Genomic DNA, 19,013 nt, shown 5'->3' on the forward strand with positions numbered 1-19,013 from the left:
CCCAAACATTATATATGGTTTTTCTTCTAACACCCTAGAGAATACAATGGCGGTCATTGCACTACTTTTTTTTTTGCACCGTATTTGCGCAGCGGTCTTAAAAGCGCACTTTTTTTGGAAAAAATTCACTTTTTTGAATAAAAAAAGACAACAGTAAAGTTATCCCAATTTTTTTTATATTGTGAAATATAATGTTACGCCAAGTAAATTGATACCCAACATGTCATGCTTGAAAATTGCGCCCGCTCGTGGAATGGCGTCAAACTTTTACCCTCAAAAATCTCCATAGGCGACGTTTAAAAAATTCTACAGGTTGCATATTTTGCGTTACAGAGGAGGTCTAGGGCTAGAATTATTGCTCTCGCTCTACCGGTCGCTGTGATACCTCACATGTGTGGTTTGACCACCGTTTTCATATGCGGGCGCTACTCGCGTATGCGTTCGCTTCTGCGCGCAAGCTCGTCTGGACAGGGGCGTTTTAAAAAAATTTTTTTTTATTTTTATTATTTATTTTACAATATTTTATTTATTTTTACACTGTTTAAAAAAAAAAAAAAAATTGTGTCAGGACCTCTTAAATATGAGATCTGGGGTCAAAAAGACCTCAGATCTCATATTTACACTAAAATGCAATAAAAAAAGTCATTTAGAAAAATGACATTTGAAAAAATATGCCTTTAAGAGGCGTGGACGGAAGTGACGTTTTGACGTCGCTTCTGCCCAGCAGTGTCATGGAGACGAGTGAGCGCCATCTTAGCCTCACTCGTCTCCAGACACACCAGAGAGCAGGACGCAATCGCCTCTGCCGCTACCGATGGCTCCGGTAAGCGGCGGAGGGCACCGGATCCCGGCGGGAGGGGGGGGCCCTCTCCCGCCACCGATAAAAGTGATCTCGCGGCGAATCCGCCGCAGGGACCACTTTTATCTGAAAGCCGGCCGCCGCACGAAAACGGGGATACCGAGGTTATGGCAGCTAGCTGCTGCCATAACAACGATATCCCCATTCAAACTTAGGACGTACATCGTCTTGCGGCGGTCGGGAAGTGGTTAAGGAATAAAATGGCGGCCGTTGCAACTTTTTATCTCGCACGGTATTTGCACAACAATTTTTCAAAAGCTTTTTTTTTTTGGAATTAATTTTAAAAATAACAAAACAGTAAAGTTAGCCCAATTTTTTTGTATAATGTGATAGATGATGTTACTTCGAGTAAATAAATACCTAACATGTCACGCTTTAAAAATGGAAATACTCATGGAATGACGCCAAACTTTGGTACTTAAAAATCTCCATAGGCGACGCTTTAAAATTTTTTACAGATTACATGTTTAGAGTTATAGAGGAGGTCTAGTGCAAGAATGGTTGCTCGCACTCTAACGCACGCGGCGATACTTCACATGTGGTTTGAACGGCATTTACATATGTGGGCGGGACTAACGTGTGCGTTCGCTTCTGAGCGCAAGCTACTGGGGACAGGGGCGTTTAAAAATTATTTTTTTTTACTTTTTTTAAATTTTTTAAAAATTTTTACTTTATTTTTTTTTTTATCACTTTTATTCCTATTACAAGGAATGTAAATATCCCTTGTAATATGAATCTTTCGTGACAGGTCCTCTTTATGGAGAGATGCGGGGTCAATAAGACCCCACATCTCTCCTCCAGGCTGGAAAGCATGAGATCGGAAAAAAAAAAATCCACGATCTCATGCTTACCAGCAGCGTTCGCTGCTTTGTTTACATCCAGGGCCCGGATGTGACGTCATAACGTTGCGACTGGGCCTCCGACAGTCATAGAAATGACTGGTGACCATCTGGTCATCGAAAACCTCTATGGTCGTCATCCGGCGGCGGCCAATTCTTTCTCCGGGTCCCGATGGCACGGGAGAGCCCGGAGAAGCACCGGATGGCGACGGGAGGGGGGATGCCCCCTCCCATCACCTTTAAGAACGATCAAGCGGTGGAATTGACGCTATGATTGTTCACAGAATCGCTGGTTGAAAACAAGGATATCTGAATGATGCCTGTAGCTGCAGGCATCATTCAGATATTCCCACTGAAATTCAAAGACGTCATATGGCATCCTTGGGCGGGAAGTGGTTAACTGGTAATTGCACGGTCGTGCGACACTGTACATAAATGACATTTATGTCCTATTTTCCCCACAAATAGAGCTTTCTTTTGGTGGTATTTGATCACCACTGGGTTTTTTATTTTTTGCGCTATAAACGAAAAAGACGGACAATTTTGAAGAAAAAAAAAAGATTTTTTACTTTCTGCCATCTATCAGGATAGGGAGTGGAGAAAGGGGCCGGAATGTCATATACCGGCCCCTTTCTTTTCTGAATGGGACACAGTGAGCGTTCATTACCGATTGCTCCTGTGTCCTGTGATAGCTGAGCAGAGTAACCTGTGTGTTACTCTGCTTCAGTTTATGAATAGAGAGGAGCCTCTGTCTCCTCTCCATTCATCTTCAATGCAGAGAAAGGGACTGGGGAATTTGTGTCCTCTGTCCCTTTCTCTGTCTCAAATGGGAGATGTCAGGGGTCTCGGTTTAGACCCCTGACATGTCACCAGAGCCCCCAACAGGGCTGATAGAAAAAAAACCCATAAATATTACAAAATAAAATTGTAAATAAAAAAACTACTGACACTACAACTGCCCACCCCCCCATACCGACACGGTCCAGAGCCCCAAGCCCCCCACCCCCAAAAAGGATTGTGAAAAAAAAATTAAGAACAAATTAACTTGTAAAAAGAAAATACATAAAAATAAAAAACTACTAACACTGTCCTACTGACACCGACCAGGAACATCCAATCCTGGCAGAGCAGCAGAAGAAAGGAGTGGGAGGGAATTAAAAAATACTGCATGTCTCTTATGCCCTGTACACACGGTCGAACTTTCCGACGGAATATGTGCGATCGGAGCCCACACACGGTCAAACTTTCCGACAGAATATGTGCGATCGGAGCTTGTTGTCGGAAAATTTCGACCGTGTGTGGGCTCCATCGGACTTTTTCCATCGGAATTTCCGACACACAAAGTTTGAGAGCAGGCTATAAAATTTTCCGACAACAAAATCCGATCTTTAAATTCTGATCGTGTGTAGACAAATCCGACGGACAATGTGCCACGCATGCTCAGAATAAATTAAAAGACGAAAGCTATTGGCTATTGCCCTGTTTATAGTCACGACGTACGTGTTTTACGTCACCGCGTTCGGAACGATCGGATTTTCTGACAACTTTGTGCGACCGTGTGTATGCAAGACAAGTTTGACATCCGTAGAAAAAAAAGATGGATTGTGTTGTCAGAATGTCCGATCAGTGTCCGATCATGTGTACAGGGCATTAGGCTAGTGCACGAGATGTAAATCACCTGTCACTCACAGCAAGGGGGAGGATTTGGCAAAGTTTTTCTCAGTTTGTCAAGATTTATCACTGAACAATAAAAGAGGATTGCTTAGAGATGGATTAACTCTGTGTGGCAAGACTGGGCTCAAATGATAGGAAATCTTATACTCTACAGCATGATATAAAAAAAAAAAAAAATAATAATAATTCGGGTTTACATCCACTTTAATGTCACAGTCACAATAAAAATCGCAGATTGCCGCCATTACTAGTAAAATTAAATAAATAAAAATTCTATAAATCTTTCCCCTATTTTGTAGATGCTATAACTTTTGCGCAAACCAATCAATATACGCATATTGCAATTTTTTTTACCAAAAATATGTAGAAGAATACATATCGGCCTCAACTGAAAAAAATTTTAGCTTTTTTTAAAAAAAATGGGGATATTTATTATAGCAAAAAGTACAAAATATTGTGTTTTTTTCAAAATTGTTGCTCTTTTCTTGTTTATAGTGCAAAAAATAAAAACCGCAGTGGTGATCAAATACCACCAAAAGAAAGCTCTATTTGTGGGGAAAAAAGGACGTCAATTTTGTTTGGGTACAACGTCGCACGACCGCGCAATTGTCAGTTAAAGCGACGCAGTGCCGAATTGCAAATAACGCTCTGGTCAGGAAGGGGATAAATTCTTCCGGGGCTGAAGTGGTTAATACCACTTTCAGAGAAATCTTTTTCTGAAGTCCACTTGAAAACCAACACTTCCATCACCATTTCCCATAACGCTAACTTGTTTCTCCTGCTAACTTTCACATCCCTACAGTTCTGGGACGAAACTGGAGGGAGGGGGGGGGTTAGGAGAGCATGTGCCCTTGGTGCCGTATTGAAAGGGGTGCCACCAGCACCTGTGGACCATGGCGTACTAAGAGAGGAACTGTGGCACCCCAAGTGAGTCTGTACCCGATTCTTCAGTGGCATCTGGAGCTCAGTGTGAGAGCAAGTCTCCTCCTTTGCTCCACCCATTTGATAGAACAAAGAAAACTTCCTCTCACATGGAGCTCCGGTATCTGATGAGTGAGTGGAGGGAGCAGGACCGGTACAAGGGGAGGGCAGCAAGGGTACCTGCTCCGGATACTAAGTTTTTCCATTGGGGGGGGGTCAACCACATGATAAGGCTGCCCACCATATTTTCTGCTGGCCACCACCTGTCCTACATTCAGTGGGAATGAAAGCAGGGTCCTGTGCTCCTCTTAAACTGGGAGTAAACTCCCATGCATGAGTTTTACCTCTAAGTTTGCCTATAATAAGTCTTGCCTACAGGTACTGTAAATATCTCCTAAATGTGCACCGTTTAGGAGATATTTACATTACATGCAGCCAGTGACCTCACCGTGCCATTCCTTCAGAGTCCGGTGCCATAAACACCGGCAGTGACGTCATGGCGGTTCTAGCCACTCACACAGCCGGAGTTCGCGAACCCGGACGGAAGGGTGAAGATCGAAGCGCCTAAAGCGGTGACATCGCTCCACTGGAAGGCTTCATTTTCAGGTAAGTTTCACATGATGTGCTAGTATGCGGTGCATACTAGCACATTATGACTTTGCCTTTCAGGTTTAATAAAAAAAAAAAAAAAACACCCATCGGTTTACTACCGCTTTAAACCCTGATGCCCATTGCTCAATCTGACCGCGCGATTCTGCTTTAGGCTCCGTTTCCACTGGTGCGACTTATGTGTCCAAAGTCGCATGACAGGTCACAGCCCATTGATTTCAATGGCACCCGTTCCCATCTATGCGACTTAAAGTTGCAGCGACCTTGAAAAGGTTCCTGCACTACTATCATGCGACTTTTGATGCAACTTTGATCCAGAGACTGTAAAGTTGAGCCAAAGCTGCACTCAAAGTCGCACTCTAAATAACGCGACTTTGGGGTTGCAATAGTGGAAACGTAGCCTAAGGCCCCTTTCACACTTGTGCCACTTGGGACTGCAAAGTCGCATGACAAGTCATACCCCCATGATTTCCAATGATTACCATTCATATCTGTGCAACTTCAAGTTCCAGCAACTTCAAAGTAGTCCCTGCACTACTTCGGTCCGACTTTGATGCGACTTGAGGTCCATTGACCTCAAGATTACACAGGCATTGCTTCAAGGCAAAAATGTGGCAAAATCATGTGACTTTCAGGGCACACCAGTGTGAAAGGAGCCTAACTGAACTCCGCCTATATGAGGTCATTATATAGGCATAGTTCAAGTATCCCAGTGTGTAGTAGTTTATAATGCTGACAGTGGCTGCTTAACCTCTGGAAGATTTACCCCCTTCATGACCAGGCCATTTTTCACAGCACGGCACTCACTGCATTACTTTAACTGACAATTGCGTGGTCATGCAGCAGTGTACCCAAATAAAATTTATGTCCTTTTTTCCTTTCTTTTGGTGGAATTTGATTACCGATTATTTTTTGTGCTATAAACAAAATTTTGAAAAAAAAAAAAGCAATATTTTTACTTTCTGCTATAAAACACATCCAATAAAAATGTAAAAAAAATATATAATTTCTTTAAAAATTTAGGTCAATATGTATTCTGCTACATATTTTTGGTAAACAAAATCCCAATAAGCACATATCGATTGGTTTGCGCAAAAGTTATAGCGTCTACAAACTATGAGATATTTTTTTTTTTTAATTCTTATTTTTTTTACTAGTAATGCATCGATCAGCGACTTATAGCTAGACTGAGATATTGCGGCAGACAATTGCACAGTAACTGACACTTTTTTGGGAACCAGTGACACTGATACAGTGATCAGTGCTAAAAATATGTACTGTCACTGTACTAATGACGGTGGCTGGGAAGGGGTTAAACATCAGGGGTGATCAAAGGGTTAAATGTGTACCTAGCTGGTGTTTTCTTACTGTGGGTAGAAGCTTGTACTAGGGGAAGACATGGATCCATGTCCCTGCTTTGCAGAGACACAGGATCCATGTCTTCCATCCTGACAGAACGACAATCTGCCTTGTTTACATAGAGTATCTCACAAAAGTGAGTACACCCCTCACATTTTTGTAAATATTTTATTATATCTTTTCATGTGACAACAGTGAAGAAATTACACTTTGCTACAATGTAAAGTAGTGAGTCCCCTCAAAATATCTCAGCACACAGCCATTAATGTCTAAACCGCTAGTAACAAAAGTGAGTACACCCCTAAGTGAAAATGTCCAAATTGGGCCCAAAGTGTCAATATTTTGCGTGGCCACCATTATTTTCCAGCGCTGCCTTAACCCCCTTGAGCTTGGAGTTCACCAGAGTTTCACAGGTTGGCACTGGAGTCCTCTTCTACTCCTCTATGACAACATCACAGAGTTGGTGGATGTTAGAGACCTTGCGCTCCACCACCTTTCATTTGAGGATGCCCCACAGATGCTCAATAGGGTTTAGGTCTGGAGACATGCTTAACCAGTCCATCACCTTTACCCTCAGCTTCTTTAGCAAGGTAGTGGTCGTCCTGGGGGTGTGTTTGGGGTTGTTATCATGTTGGAACACTGCCCTGTGGCCCAGTCTCCAAAGGGAGGGGATCATGCTCTGCTTCAATATGTCACATTACATATTGCCATTCATGGTTCCCCTTAATGAACAGTAGCTCCCCAGTGCTGGCAGCACTCATGCAGCCCCAGACCACTTCCACCACCATGCCTGACTGTAGGCAGGACACACTTGTCTTTGTACTCCTCACCTGGTTGCCGCCACACATGCTTGACACCATCTGAACCAAATAAGTTTATCTTGGTCTCATCAGACCACATGACATGGTTCTAGTAATCCATGTCCTTAGTCTGCTTGTCTTCAGCAAACTGTTTGCGGGTTTTCTTGTGCATCATCTTTAGAAGGAGCTTCCTTCTGGGATGACAGCCAGGCAGACCAGTTTGATGCAGTGTGCGGCGTATGGTCTGAGCATGGACAGGCTGACCAACCCCCCCCACCCCTTCAATCTCTGCAGCAATGCTGGCAGCACTCATACGTCTATTTCCCAAAGACAACCTCTGGATATGACACTGAGCACGTGCACTCAACTTCTTTAGTCGACCATGGCGAGGCCTGTTCTGAGTGGAACCTGTCCTGTTAAACTGCTGTATGGTCTTGGCCACTGTGCTGCAGCTCAATTTCGGGTTCTTGGCAATCTTCTTATAGCCTAGGCCATCTTTGTGTAGAGCAACAATTCTTTTTTTTCAGATCCTCAGAGTTCTTTGCCATGAGGTGCCATGTTGAACTTCCAGTGACCAGTATGAGAGAGTGAGAGCGATAACAGCAAATCTAACACACCTGCTCCCCATTTACACCTGAGACATTGTAACGCTAACGAGTCACATGACACTGGGGAGGAAATATGGCTAATTGGGCCCAATTTGGACATTTTCACTTAGGGGTGTATTCGCTTTTGTTGCCAGCGGTTTAGACAATAATGGCTGTGTGTTGAGTTATTTTGAGGGGGCAGCAAATTTACACTGTTATACAAGCTGTACACTCATTACTTTACATTGTGTAATTTCTTTAGTGTTCTCAATGAAAAGATATTTACAAAAAAGCGAGGGGTGTACTCACTTTTGTGAGATACTGTAGGTAGACTGCCGTTCTGCCCCTGTACCGAATGATCGGCGGGTGCCAGCGGACATCAGGTCTGCAATACCCACCCATTGGCTCCCGCTGTAAATAATCACAGCGGGAGCGAGCCAGAGGCACACATTTGTGGTCACTACACAGAAATACAGGATCACGTATACATATGTGATCCTGCACACAGCGGCTGCCCTGTATATAGGGCAGTCGGCAAGCGGTTAAAGTGATTGTAAACAAGCCATTCAGTTTGAAATAGAAATGAAAGGCAAAACATTGGTGTATAGATATAAAAAAAAAACCCATTATAAATACCTTTTTTATAAGTGATCACATTCCCTCTGTTCTGAGCTGGGGGGGGGGGGGGGGGGGGGCAGCAGCACACTGAGCTTCCTGGCTGTGAAGGAGAGGGGGGGATGTGTCAGGACACGTCTGATCATTAGAAGAGAGCAGGCTGAGCTCCCAGCCTAGCTAGAGAACTGACCACACTGGGAAGGGTGTGCTTCTGTGCCTAGCCAGTTCCCGACCGGCTGACGTCTTTTTACTGCTGCAGAATGGCTCTCCTGAGCGACATCCTGCATGGGTACGGCTTTGCCCAGGAGAGCCACCAGAGGCGCCCGCTGCACAGCAGGGGACCCGATGCACGTGGCCGGTGGGCATGATTGCCACTGGCCACACACGATCGCATGCCACGAGAGCCAGCAAGGGGATTTGTGTGTGTAAACACAAATCCTTGTGCTGTCAGGGGAGAGGAAACTGATTGTGTGTTCCTACTAAGTAGGAACAATCTGTCTTCTCCCCTAGTCAGTCCCCCGTCCCCTCACAGTTAGAACACACTGAGGGAACACACATTTAACCCCTTGACCGCCCCCTAGTGTTAACCCCTTCCCCGCCAGTGACATTTACACAGTAATCAGTGCATATTTATAGCACCGATCGCTGTATAAATGTCAATGGTCCCAAAAATGTGTCAAAAGTGTCCGATCTATCCATCGCAATACTGCTAAAGATCGCAGTAATAAAAATGCCATAAATCTTTCCCATAGTTTGTAGCCACTATAACTTTTGCGCAAACCAATCAATATACGCTTATTGCTATTTTTTTTTTACCAAAAATAAGTAGAAGAATACATATTGGCCTAAACTGATGAAGAAATGTGTTTTTTTTTTTTTTAAATTCGGGGGATATTTATTATAGCAAAAAGTAAAAAATATTTATTTTTTTTCAAAACGATTGCTTTTTTTTGTTTATAGCGAAAAAATAAAAACTGCAGAGGTGATCAAATACCACCAAAAGAAAGCTCTATTTGTGGGAAAAAAAGGACGCAAATTACGTTTGGGTACAGCATTGCATGACCGTGCAATTGACAGTTAAAGCAACGCAGTGCCAAATTGTAAAAAGTGCTCTGGTCAGGATAAAAAAAATTTTAAATACACTTTAATGAATTATAATTGATAAAAAAAATAAATAATATTTACCCAATTTTTGTATAATGTGAAAGATGATGTTACACTGAGTAAATAGATACCCAACATGTCACGCTTTAAAATAGCGTCTGCCCGTGGAATAGCAGCAAACTACGGTGCTTAAAATTCTCTATAGGCGACGCTTTAAATGCCTTTGCAGGTTACCAGCCCAGCGTTACAGAGGAGGTCTGGTGCTAGAATTATTGGGGGATGAGGGTGCTTTCATTTTTTATTTATTATAATTATTATATACAAAACTTTTTTTTTTTTTTTTACTTTTCTTTTTTGGACTAATTTGAACGACATCCCTTGTGACAACATGGGCCGTGACAGGTCCTCTTTATGGAGAGATCTGGGGTATATTAGACCCTAAATCTCTCCTCTTGCCTCCAATGCGGTTGATCACACACAGATTGGTCTAATGGCCAGGTAAACAAAAAGGCAGAACCGGAAGTGACAACATACTCTTCGCTCCCGGTTTCCGGGATCACAGAGAAAGAGGAAAAATGCCAGTGCCTCTTTCTCTGTTCCGTGCAGCCATCGCTACCGGCCGCAGTGCTCCCAGGTTCTGCGATCGAACAGTAGAGCTTGGTAAAGACAGTGGCGGGACACCCTTCCACCATCCGCAGAAGTGATTGAGTGGCCATGTAGCCACTCTAGTCACTTCTGCTAGAAAGGGAATCGCTGGTTGAAAAATTCCATAGCGGGATGATGCCTGTAGGTGCAGGCATCATCCGGGTATGACTACTTCAACCCAAGGACATCCTTGGACATCCTACGGGTGGGAAGTAGTTAAGGATGAGGAGACCCAAGATACTGGTTCTGCATAAAGTTGCCATATGTGAAAACTCATGAAATATTTTTGCTGCTTTAAGTAACATGTAAGAGGGCTTTGTAACCACTTCAGCTCTGGAAAATTTTACCCCCTTCATGACCAGGCCATTTTTTGCGATACGGCACTGGCGATTGCGCAGTCATGCAATGCTGTATCTAAAGTTATATAATTTTTTTTCACAGAAATAGAACTTTCTTTTGGTGGTATTTGATCACCACTGGGTTTTTTATTTTTTGCGCTATAAAGGAAAAAAGACTGGAAATTTTGAATATATATATCTATATATATATAGATATATATATATATATATATATATATATATATATATCTATATATATATATATATATATTTTACTTCCTGCTATAAAACGTATCAAATTTTGGCCAAAATGTATTCTGCTACAGAAGTTCGCCCCCAGCTTGGCTAATTTATTCATGGGGAAATGGGAGGAGGACGTCATCTACGCCCAACAGAGATCAGAGTTAGTCCTATGGGCAAGGTATATAGATGACGTCCTCCTCCTATGGAACGGTACCCATGAATCCCTCTGCGAGTTTATGGAAAACTTAAATAGGAATGACAGAGGGATAGAATTTAAGTATGAGCCCAGTTTACAATCTGTGAACTTCCTTGATCTTGTAATTAAAGGGGAGGGAGACTCTCTGTACACCTCTACTTATTTTAAGACCACGGACCGCAATTCATTTATTCCCAGAGACAGTTGCCACCATAAATCGTGGCTTGACTCAGTCCGTAAAAGTCAATACTTACGTATTAAACGTAATTGTTCTACCATTAATGACTTTAGAGCTCAATCTAGGATACTTACTGAGAGGTTCCTGAAAAAAGGATATGAATCTTCTTTCCTTGAGGAAAAAATGAGGGAGGTGGAGCTGTTGGATAGGGAGTCACTCCTTAGGGATAGGAGTAGGATGGAGACTCCTGAAAAGAAAGAAAGAGTCTATTTGTCCCTTTATAACAGGCTATTCCCATGAATACTTCTTAATTAGGAAACTGATGTACAAGCACTGGCATATCATAAAAAAATGACAGTGTATTAGGCCCTCTACTTCCGGAAAAACCCTGTGTAATCTTTAGAGGAGTGCCTTCTATTAGATCAGCTATAGCCCCTGGTGTCTGTGACCCCCCCCCCCCCATTAGAAAACCCATGTTCTTTCAGAACCTGGTTGGATATTATAAATGTAAAAACTGTGCTGTTTGCACTATTAATGACATTAAAGACCGTAAGGTGGAACAGTTTCACTCTACCAGTACCTCAAGGACCTTCTCAATTAAATCCTTTATTACCTGTTCCACTACCCACGTAGTATACCTTCTAATCTGTCCATGTGGATTACAATACGTGGGTCGTACAGTACGACCTCTTCAGGTTAGATTGAACGAGAACATCGGAAACATCCGAAGAGGTTTTTTAGGTCAACCAGTATTCAAGCACTATTTGGATGTACATGGGCAGGATCCTAAGGGTACAAAATTTATAGCCATAGACAGACTTAAGGTACCATGGAGGGGTGGTCCGAAAAAACGAGCTATATCTAAACTTGAAATGGAGTGGATATATAAAATGAAATGTTTAAAACCTCATGGGCTTAACGTGGATGTCGAGATGAATGCGTTTATCGACAATGCTTAGGCGATTGTTGTTGGTGGACGCATTGATTTCGATATTCATGAGAATATTCTTCTTCTTTTTATGGTTACATTGTAGTTTGGCATATATTCTGTTTGATAAAATGTAAGGGGATACCATGTCCAGATATGGCTGCCCTCTGAATTCATATATGCATATACACAAACATAAGAACCAATGCACGATGATTTACAGTAATATATCCCTAAAACACATCACCTTTCAATATTAAAGTAGCTGTGGCTTAAGGAAGAAATAAGGAATATATTATATGGATTTTGTGTTTTTTCCTTTGTTTTTCTTTTTTCGTTGTTAAAATGTCCATTACTATAGGAATAATTGTCCTATAGTATATATACAAGAGGACAATCTGACATAAAGATAATTAATTGTTATGGCTTAGAATAGATAACATACATCGGTTTGAGGCTGGAGTATTATCAATATTTTTTTCCCTAGAATGAAACTTTGACCACACAAATTGCTTTTTGCATTCCATAACGGGAGCCATATCGAGGCTTGGTATGCTTTGCGCATGCTCAGATTGTAACCCGAGTTCTAGATGAAAACGAGGCTTGAATGTGAGGAAGTATTATAAATGGCGATGGTTCACTGCGTCGCCCGTGCCCCTTTGAAGACGTGACGTATCACGAAACATGTAGGGCGTGGCTACGCAGTGTATGCCAGATCGCCATAGAGCCCCATGTAACCCAGCATGGGCATCTCTGTTGTTTTTTAAATTTGTCGGCTTTTATATTTTGGATGTTTTTGTAAGATGCCTAGTTGTCTGAGGCAATAAAATCTTTTTTTACCTACTACACTATTGGAGTTTTTTCTCCCCTTCTCTATCCACGAGTTCAAAAACGAGGGAGTGTTTACAGCAACGCGGAAGTGTCGGAATCATCTCCGGTCGCGTGGTGAGCTGTCATCCCCTGTCCCTGCAGAGGGCTAAATCTGCATGCTTCTAAGACCTTGCTATAAAGGAGGTCCAACGCGTCTGGTAAGGATACATCTGTTATCAACCTTTGGATCCACTGGTGGTTGGAAGTCCCTTCACGTCCCCCTGTTCCTCTATGCACACAATGGGATGCAACTTATGAACTTTGGACATGCGTTTCTGCGACTCATGTTGCATCTTTGAAATTTCACATTTATGATTTTGCACTTGGGTGGATTAACCTTTTTGCACATAAGCTTTTTGTATTTATTTGTACAGAATGGCTAATCTCAGTATCTAATTTATATGTCGCTACTTGCTGTGCAGCATAGCGATTTCCTAACTTGGAATTTTCCTCTGTAGAATTAACCTTGATGGTGGGTTTATTTATCTGTTTATGATAATTACACATGAATATAGATTTAAGTATCTAATGCAAGCGCACATTTTTTCTTTTTATTCACTGCACTAATGACACTGGCTGGGAAGGGATTAACATCTAGGGAGATCATGGAGTTAAATATGTGCCTAACTATGTGTAATGTGTTTAAAGTTATGGTTATTGAGATGTGGACTTTTGATTGGTCAGGTCAACACCCTCATCAAGTACCAGAAAAGAGTGGCTGCATCTACAGTCTAGAGCCCCCCTTTATCATAAAGCAAAAAAACATCAGTCAAGAGTTTTTTTTACAAGTGCCAATGCTGATCTATTTTATTCCTTTTTTTTTTTTTTTTTTTTTTTTTTTTTAGCAATAACCTTTTTGTTGACAACGTTTTACCTTTAAAAGCATGTAAAATAATCTCTAATACACCAATCCATAACCTAAGGAATCTACCTTTGAAAAAATCTCTGAATTATCCCTGTCTGACATGACAGTCTGTATTACAGACATTGCTTAAAATTCATAATTGTTACCGCAGATATTGTGAACGGTTTGTGTTTCTGATAAAATACATAGTGGCAGCTGTTTGGTGTATAACAGGTTAACTACGTAATTAACTAAATCCAGTGTCGATCGCTCTCAGCCTGCTGGCGCCTAGATTGTGGTCCCACGAGCTGTAAAATCTTTGTGCAAGGTAAAGCTGATCGTGTCATTGTCACGTATTCATGACAGTGTGGTGCGAGTTTATCCCGCATTCGTCACACTTAGTACAATTTTCCATTAAAGGTTCACTTAGGGCAGGCCAAAGTCCGGCCCGCGGGCTAATTGTGGCCTGCGTTCCAGGTTAAATGCGCCCCCCTGGTAATTTGGATATACAGATCTTTTTTGGCCCCCAGGAACTCAAAAGATATATACCGTATTTATTGGCGCTGCCATGGAGGGGACAGGGAGGGGCGGGATGAGCGTAGTCAGATTACATACAGGAGAATCTCCTGCTTACGCGGCGGCGGCTGTAATAGGAAGTTCTGTCTCCTGGGCTGCCATTGGACGACTGTTCTGTCTATCATAGGAGGCGGGACTTTGTAATAAAGAGGCTGCCGAGTAAACAGGAGATTCTCCTGTATGTAATCTGTTGGCGCTCGTCCCGCCCCCTCCCTGTCCCCTCTGAGGCTGCAGATGGGCATCAGTCAGGCTGCACTGATGGCAATAGTGAGGCTGCATTAACGGCAATGGTGAGGCTGCATTAATGGCAATGGTGAGTTTGCATTCATAGCAATGGTGAGGCTGCATTAATGGCAATGGTGAGGTTGCATTCATGGCAATGGTGAGGCTGCATTCATGGCAATGGTGAGGCTGCATTCATGGCAATGATGAGGCTGCATTCACGGCAATGATGAGGCTGCATTCACGGCAATGATGAGGCTGCATTCACGGCAATGATGAGGCTGCATTCACGGCAATGATGAGGCTGCATTCACGGCAATGATGAGGCTGCATTCACGGCAATGGAGAGGCTGCATTCATGGCAATGGTGAGGCTGCATTGGCAATAAGTGTGGCAAATAATTTCACGCTACCCCCAAAATTAGCAGCTAACACACCAAATTGGATAAATGGCAAACAAAAAGTGTAGCGCTACAAAATGATGGGCTGTGGGCCCAAATGGCACCAAAAAACTTTAAACAGTAAATTAGAATGAAAAAATGGTATTAACACAAATAAAAAGTGACAATGTTAAAGTCAACACAGGTAGTAGTGCAAAAGCTCAATATATATATTGTCCCAGTCTATATGATTGAAGTTGTAAAACTCTTTAGTAGAAAAACTCCAATGTGGGGAAATGTGTCTGTCCAAATACTGGGATATGTGATTGTGAGGAAACCACCACCATAAGAGGAGGCGGCTTACCAGAATGTTTGAACACGCCAGAACATATGTTCTGCGTGTCAAACAGGCTTGTATTAAGCTGGATAAACTCTGGAGCTGTCAATTTCCTAGACCGGAGATTCACGATTTTCAGTCAGGTGGGAACGTATGGAAAGTAACCTCTCATGCGAAACGATGCTCAGAAATTGTCGCTCTTCTTTTGTTTATAGCGCAAAAAATAAAAACCGCAGAGGTGATCAAATCAAAAAAACCACCAAAAGAAAGCTCTATTTGTGGGGAAAAAAAGGACGTCAATTTTTTTGGGGTACAATGTCGCACGACCGCACAATTGTCGTTTAAATTGCGACAGCGCTGAAAACTAAAAATTGGCCTGGGAAGGAAGGGGGTGAAAATGCCCTGTATTGAACCGGTTAAGGCAATATGTTCCGCAACTCTCACAGAAAATGTGTTGATGGTGCGACCAACATATTGCTTTCCACAAGGGCAGGTGATTAGATACACTATGTAGTGGGTCGCACAGGTACAAAAATGTTTGATGGAATATTGTTTGTTGGTGGCGGAGGATCTGAAGTCAACTATCCTCTTTTCTACCCAGTACCGTCAGATTAAAGCCATTTTTGCCAAGCATTGGAACATTCTTAAAAATGACCGTATCCTTAGTCCATCCTTTCCAGACCAAGCTAAAGTTGTCTTCAGAGGAGTGCCTACGTTACAAAGCAAAATAGCTCCTATCATCATTAATCCTCCTTCACGTCCGTCGTTCTTTCATGAACTGACTGGCTTCTTCCTGTGTAGAAAATGCACAGTATGTCAGCACAACTCAGGAGTGGGACGCAGGATAGTTGACTTCAGATCCTCCGCCACCAACAAACAATATTCCATTAACATTTTTGTACCTGTGCGACCCACTACATAGTGTATCTAATCACCTGCCCTTGTGGGAAGCAATATGTTGGTCGCACCATCCGCACATTTTCTGTGAGAGTTGCGGAACATATTGCCTTAATCAAAAGTGAAGACACGAAACATACTGTACCCAGCTACTACAGGTTACACCATGACCGTAACCCCAAGGGGACTACTTTTCTGGTGACTGACAGGTATATTGCCCCTTGGAGAGGAGGGGCCAAGACCAGAGGGGTCTCACAACTCGAGACCTACTGGATTTATGAGCTATGTTTTCATTCGCCCTTTGGTATGAATATAGACTGGGACATTAATTCCTTCATCAGTAAAGCTTGATAACACTTACATTTGAAATGTCCACATTGATTATTTCCTTATTCCTTTTCTCTCTTTTTCCTGTTTTAAATGCTGTTTGTAACATTGTTGTATCATGTGTACATATGATTCCACATGAGAGTCCATTCCATGAGTGGTCAGTTACAATTTTTCTCATATCTGCTCTAAGTTTACCACCTTTGTTATAATTTCTCTGGCCAATTAAGTAAAGTTCTATTTTACACTTCTATAGAGTTGACACAAAAATGTTGGTATATATATTTTTTTTTTTTTTATTTATTTTTGTTTTTACATTTTGGGACTGCATGTCCCCCTGACTGTCAAGATGCCAATCTCGCCATTTCCTGTTTCCGGTTTTGCGGTGCGCATATATGCCGAGTCACGTGCGCGCAGTTCAACACGCTCGCGCGCTTGACCTCATCACGTTGATGGAGGTTAGGGTACCATCAGCGCATGACGCGGAATACACGCTGATGCGCGACGTTGAACGCACGCCAGTCCATGGCGTGGACCGCACGCCGATGCGTCTTTCCTCAGACCGTCCCCTTTCGGCCACACACACGCCTGTTGATTCGTCCAGGCGTGTGACGTCACCATATGTGCACGTGCACTGTATATTGACGAGGTGGAGCCCTTGCTGAGTCACCCTCCCTCATTTTTTACTATTGTTCCCTCCCAATTGGTAGACAGGAGGGAGCTTGGAAAGCACCTTTACATTGGTCATTATGTGCTGTGGAGCGCACGCTGGGAAATTTTACGAAACCGGAAGTACTCGTGACACACGCTGCAAACGCTTGTGGGCTTGGCTCTCATGATGGGGGTCATATTGTTTATAAATTTGTGGAGTGCAGCAGTGGAGGGACACCCCAGACGATGTCCTTGGAGACAAAACGCGTCGGGGAGGTCTCCACTGCTGCTAATTGATTCTGTACAAGCGCTGTTTTATCTACAATCATGTGAGCGCTCTTAATTTTATTAAAACTTTACTTTTATTTACAGGATTAAACTATGTGGTCCCCTTTTGTTTTCTCAAGAGAGGTTACTTTCCATACGTTCCCAACTGACTGAAAATCGTGAATTTCCGGTCTAGGAAATCGACAGCTCCAGAGTTTATCCACCTTAATACAAGCCTGTTTGACACGCAGAACATATGTTCTGGCGTGTTCAAACATTCTGGTAAGCCTACTCTTATGGCGGTGGTTTCCTCACAATCACATATCCCAGTATTTGGACAGACACATTTCCCCACATTGGAGTTCTTCCACTGATGAGTTTTACAACTCCAACCATATAGACTGGGACAATATATATATTGAGCTTTTGCACTACTACCTGTGTTGACTTTAACATTGTCACTTTTTATGTGTGTTAATACCATTTTTTCATTCAAATTCACTGTTTGAAGTTTTTTGGTGCCATTTGGGCCCACAGCCCATCATTTTGTAGCGCTACACTTTTTGTTTTTGTTTTTGCATTCATGGCAATGGAGAGGCTGCATTCATGGCAATGGAGAGGCTGCATATTGACACTGATTAGGCTGCATTGATGGGCACTGACCCTTATTTTGCTTCACAGTTCTTTATTTAAAATTGAATTTTTTTTCCCTGAAACTTCCCTCTTAAAGTGAAGGTGCGTGTTATGCGCCGATAAATACGGTATATCCAAATAACACACCCAAGCTCATCCTTAGTTCTGAGCGGTGTTCTGAGATTTGTTGGGGCCACAAAAGAGATATATAGATATCTATATCTATATAGATATATAGATATAGATATCTCTATATCTATATATCTATATAGATATAGATATATATATATATATCTATATCTATATAGATATATAGATCTATAGCTATATATCTATATAGATATAGATATATATCTATATATCCAAAAAACACGCCCAAGCTCATCTCTTCACCACACACAGCCAAAGGAATTCTTGTTGGGCAGTGTATCACTGTTCGGACGAACACACTTAGACCAAATTTTAACGGTTCAAAAAATGTCAGGCAAAATGGTCGGCCCTCACACATGTTCACTTCATCAAATCCGGCCCTCTTTGAAAAAAGTTTGGACACCCCTGACTTAGGGAAATTGAAGTGTCTGCAGTGGTCTTCCTTGTTTAACCTCTTCCGTGCCAATCCTGGGAGATTACTGCAAGCTGGGATTGCTTACAGGTTCAGCTCAGTGCATCTAAGCTGTTTAGTTGTAATGACCCTATTTAATGCTGCTAGCAAAAGGCAAACAGTGCTCAAGAAAAGAACACTTGAATAAAAAGTGGTTTGCTAAGGAAACATGTTTCCAATGAGTCTGTCGGTGCTTGAAGGACAAGTTCACCTTTACAAAAAAATAATAAATGCACATTTTTTTTTGTGCATGTAATGGACCTGTAAGGCATTGCAACCACGATCTGCCTGTGTAGCTGTACCTCTGATACAGCCAGGCAGTTACACTGTAACAGGAAGCATGAATGAACTACCACAGCACTCAACAGCGCTGTGGTAGTTCATTGAGAACTACAAGCGGACCAACGCAAAGGCTGTCAGACCTTGTAGGTTTCCTATTCACAAAACACCCACCCTGCCACGTTTGTTTCAGATTGTATCAGCTAACAAGGGAGGAGGGGGGGGGGAGAAGATC

The 19,013-nt window shown here is 42.4% G+C and overlaps 1 protein-coding gene across 5 annotated transcripts in view; it reads right to left on the bottom strand.

Moving 5' to 3' along the window:
- The window catches only part of LOC141129087 (uncharacterized), a 146,438-nt gene that overhangs the window by 24,889 nt on the left and 102,536 nt on the right, over positions 1 to 19,013 (bottom strand). The gene's annotated exons all lie outside the window — the stretch shown is intronic.

Source organism: Aquarana catesbeiana, linkage group LG02 (genome assembly GCF_042186555.1).
Source record: "Aquarana catesbeiana isolate 2022-GZ linkage group LG02, ASM4218655v1, whole genome shotgun sequence".
Taxonomy (NCBI): domain Eukaryota; kingdom Metazoa; phylum Chordata; class Amphibia; order Anura; family Ranidae; genus Aquarana; species Aquarana catesbeiana.